The sequence below is a fragment of the Alexandromys fortis genome, unplaced genomic scaffold (genome assembly GCF_014885135.2).
Source record: "Alexandromys fortis isolate MF-2015 unplaced genomic scaffold, M_Fortis_MF-2015_v1.1 scaffold_165, whole genome shotgun sequence".
NCBI lineage: Eukaryota > Metazoa > Chordata > Mammalia > Rodentia > Cricetidae > Alexandromys > Alexandromys fortis.
This window is the reverse complement of record NW_026068038.1, coordinates 3,058,838-3,063,239: the sequence shown is the minus strand read 5'-3', so window position 1 is coordinate 3,063,239 and position 4,402 is coordinate 3,058,838. Positions and strand designations below refer to the sequence as shown.

The 4,402-nt window shown below is 52.5% G+C and overlaps 1 long non-coding RNA gene across 1 annotated transcript in view; it reads right to left on the bottom strand.

Annotated features, from left to right (window-relative positions):
* The window catches only part of LOC126515541 (uncharacterized), a 4,380-nt gene extending 925 nt beyond the window's left edge, over nucleotides 1–3,455 (bottom strand). The window contains exons 1-2 of the long non-coding RNA XR_007595868.1: nucleotides 3,420–3,455; nucleotides 384–469 (exon numbers count right to left, since the gene is read on the bottom strand). This is a non-coding gene — a long non-coding RNA (uncharacterized lncRNA). The remainder of the gene's footprint in view (nucleotides 1–383; nucleotides 470–3,419) is intronic.
* Nucleotides 3,456–4,402: the final 947 nt, after the last annotated feature.

The following is a 4,402-nucleotide window of genomic DNA, read 5'->3' as shown; positions in this document are numbered from 1 at the left end:
CCTTCCTCTCTCCCTTCCTTCCTTCCTTCCTTCCTTCCTTCCTTCCTTCCTTCCTTCCTTCCTTCCTTCCTTCTTCCTTCCTCCCTCCCTTCCTCCCTCCCTCCCTCCCTCCCTCCTTCCCTCCCTCCCTCCCTCCCTCTCTTTGTTCCTTCCTTCTTTCTTTCTGACCAAGACAGGGTTGGCAGTGTAACCCTGCTTGCCTCCCACAGTGAGATAGCAAGAGGGACTCCCGGAACCAGCATTTGATGGAGCTGAGCTTGGGCCAGTGGGGGCATATCTGGGCTGAGAACAGAACCTCAGGACAGCCTTATTTGCTGTCTTCCCCGAGCCCTGGCTTGGACTTGACCTGCTGTTCTTGTTTACCCTCCAATCAGTGCCATCACCTGCTTCCAGAGGAGGACCTAGAGTCTGGCTGCTCAGTGTAGCGCACGCAAGCTGGGTAGAGCTGGTGGGTCACCTCCATGGGCTCCTGAAATGACATCATAAACTATCATCAACTATGAGTAAGATAGTTCACCAGCCTGCTCCATATTCAATCCTCTCACTGGTTGCCTTTGCAGCCTGTGGCTCTTGCCAGATCCAAGCAGATGTGGGCTCTTCTAGGATTGGCCTGGGGCTGTCTTGGGTCCTTCCGGGCTGATGCTACTAGGTCACCTTCCTCCAGAGGACCCACAGCCCCTCCTCCTCTTCCCACCCAGCCATGCCTGAGAACATTCTCTGGCCTCGGTGTTTCTGATTTAAACGCTCCCCAGAGCTTGCCTGCTGTGTGCAGTCCGGCATCTGGGCGGAATAACCGTAACAGCTGAGCGCCATGTGCTTGTGGCTCTGGGCATTCTGGAGTGGGCTCGGTGCCAGTCTGTCGGTGGTGCAAAAGGCGCTGCCCTCGTGTGCCCTCTGTGCACTCTACCGAACCTCTCTGTGCCTCAGTCTCTCTTCTTGCACTTCTCAGAGTCGTTACTACAGAGTGTGGCTTCCAAGACCCATCTGCCCTTGAACAGGAGCCAATGCCCATGGGAAGCCTGGACTTGACAGCTCGGGGAGCCTGCCAGATCCCGTGTCTTGTGCCTCACAAGCTGCAAAGCTGAGGCCCAGGAGGACATGGCTTGTGGGACCAGGAAGAGGGAAGGCTCACTGGAAGTCTTATGGGCAAGGGATGATACCTAGTAAGGTCTGCATCCACTGTGGCTCTAACCCCGGATGAGACATGATGGGCACACTGCAAACATCCACTGTCTTCCTGCTCGGTGCCAACACCAACCTGGGGAAGCCTCACAAAGCTCCCCCGCTTACAGTTTTCACGTCCTGCCTGGCATACCAAACCCTCAGTTTGACGAAGGGTCTATTGCTGAGATAAATACCATGACCAAAAGAAAGCAGCTTAAGGAAGGACAGGACTGACGTGGCTTACACTTCCATATCAAAGCATCATCGAGGAGTCAGTGGGGGCCAGGGTAGGAGGAACCTGGAGGCGGAGACTGAATCAGAGGCCCTGGAGGAGTGCTGCTTACTGACAGTCTGCTCTTCTTACACAGCAGCCAGGCCCACCAGCACAAGGATGGCATCATGGAGGCTAGGTCCTCCAACATCAGTTAGTAACCAAGAAAATGCCTCGCAGACATACCTGCAGGCCAATCTGATAGACACCAACCCCACACTAGGTCTTCACTCTTCCTCCTCTGCCAAAGGCCCCACTGTTAATATCATTACACCAGGGGCTTTAGCTTGTGGATTTTGAGAGAATAAAAGCAATTAGTCCCTTGTACCCATTAGTTTCTTGTCCTTTACAGGGACACTGAGTCTGTCCTCACAGACTCCTCTAGAGTCAGCCTGGAAGAGGGGAAATGACAAGGTCTTAAAGGGACCCACTGAAGCTTAGCCTTCACCACCTGGGGGGAGTCACAGCTGTGGGCCATGCTGGCTTGTGTTCTCAGTGCCCAGGCTTCCTGCTGCATGTCTGTCCACACAGAGCCCTGCCAGGTATGGAGCCCTGCCAGCAGTGGGTCTGGCCTTGTGGCCCTGGGGACCAGGGCATATGTGTTTGTGCTCAGGAGTATCACATCCACAGAAGCTACCCAGCATGTACCTGCAGTCCCAGAACTTAGAAACTACAGTTACATCATTGACATGGCCTGGTCAGCTCCAGGGCATCCTGGGAGCTGTCTCCACTGTCCTCAACCTGTTTCAGCTAGGAGACTCTAAGAGACTTTCAAAACAAAACAATAGCAACAACAAAAAAATAAAACTAAGTACCTAAAATTAGAAAAATAATTCCCTCTGAAGGAGTCCCTCTGAGGCTAGTCCATATTTCTCCTATACCTGTCTGCCTCTGTCTCCCACATCCTGCATTAAAGGTATGTGTCACCGCTGCCTGACCTCTAGTGGCTTTAGCTTTGCCTCTGGTCTTCAGACCAGATTTATTTATTAAAATACAAATAATACACCACTAGAGGCCTTGCCTCTGCTTCTGGCTTCTGACATGGATCTGGTTGATAATATTGCAACCACTTCTCCACTCAGTGCTGAGCAAGTGTTCACAGGGTCCCGAGGACTGGGATATTACCACACTTCCAAGCCAGTCACCATGGTGCAGAAGCCAGCGAGGGAGGGTAGCACCCTGTGTGATGTGCCTGATGCCCATCTGATTGGTCACTGTGCAGAAAGTTCCTTCCCCAGAGACAACAAGGTGGCTCAGTGGGTATAGGTACTTGCCAACAAGTTTGATAACCTGAATCGGATCTCTAGGACCCACAAAGTAGAAGGAGAGAGCCAGTCTCTGCCAGCTGTCCTCAGACTGCCACATGCACACCAGAGCACGCACACACGTAAATAAATATTGAAATAAATCTGCCTTCACCTCAAGAGCAGACAGCTATGTTGTGTGTGTCCCTATAGTGGGCAGGCGGGAGGGGTCTTAAACCAACCAGCTCCCAACATGTTTAAGAGGCAGTTTCTCCCTCTTCAGCTGACACCAGTGTCCTTCTCAAATAGAATCTCAAAAAAGATCAACCTTGTTGAGCAGTGGTGGTGTATACCTTTAATCCCAGCACTCAGGAGGCAGAGGCAGGCGGATCTCTGTGAGTTCTACACCAACCTGGTCTACAGAGCTAGTTCTAGGACAGCTAGGGCTGTTACACAGAGAAACTTTGTCTCGAAAAACCAACCAAATAACAGACAACAAGACCAACCTCAAGATCAGGATAACATGGAAGACAGGCTGGCATAGAGCTCTCTGGGTGAAAGGGCCCATGAGCGAGTTCTGCCATTTCTCTCTACTCCAGAGTAAGATATCTATGGCATAGTGAAGCTTATCTGTGATTCCAGGCAGGAGGATGACGAGTTTGAGGCCAGCCTGGGCTACATAGAAGATACTGTCTCAAAAAAAAAATCAAAAGAAAAAGAAAATAAGTTGGCCTTCTTACCTCCCTTCATAATCTTCCGAGTAAACTCAAATACCATGGCCGGCCACACCCAGTGCAGACTGAGCAATTTCACTTCCCGGTCCCCTGGATGGGTGGCACCCGGCACTGCGGTGGAACATTCCAACACCCACACACTGAACGCTTCTGTTCTGGTACAGCTGTGCCGACCTCTGGGAACCTGAGGCCTCGGAGCTGGAAAAAGTCTGGCTTTCAGCATGGCCCGGCTGGGCTCTGCAGCATGGCCCGGCTGGGCTGCAGCATGGTTTGACTGGGGATAGCACCTCTGCCATCATGCATCTGGCTGCAGCTGCAACCCAGAGGTCTCACCCCTTTGGTGGATGACAGACTGCAGAGCCAGCTCACAGGCTCCATGCCCACCTGTGGGGACTATGCCTTGGTGCCGTGGGATTCTATACCAGCCCTAACTCTGTGATACCCTCCTTTGGCACTAGACAGAAAACGCCTTTCCATTCATGGGGGTAAAAGGAGTGTAGATACTTCTGGAAGCAGAGCCAGTGTGGTCTGGTGGAAGTAGAGGCTCTAGCAGGTTGTGGCCCTGGTTTTCCTTATACTTGAAGCCTAAGATGCTCCCAGAAGAGGACGGTAAAGGCCAGCGGATAGTCTCTGTGGGCAAGACTGGGTCCTGGACTTGCTGGTGACAGATCGGAAGCAGCCCTGGAGAGGGTGTCCCAGAGGAACTGTCACAGCACTGTGTTTTGCTTACAGCAGAAGATATGTGTAGTTGAGAGAGTTGATCCCAACAGAACACACAGTGTTTCTCCACGAGTGTCCACATGGCCTGGCAGCTTGCTTCTGGGGAGAGGAAGAAGCAGCAGCTGGCAGGATGGCTGCTTGCGCTGGGAAAGGAACAGGAACCTGTAACTGTTCTCACTGGCGGATGAGAGGGCGGAGGTTCAGAGATGAACACAAGCTATCCTGGGCAGCTGTACTAGGTAGCCCTCCTGGGTTGCCATCTTGGGCCC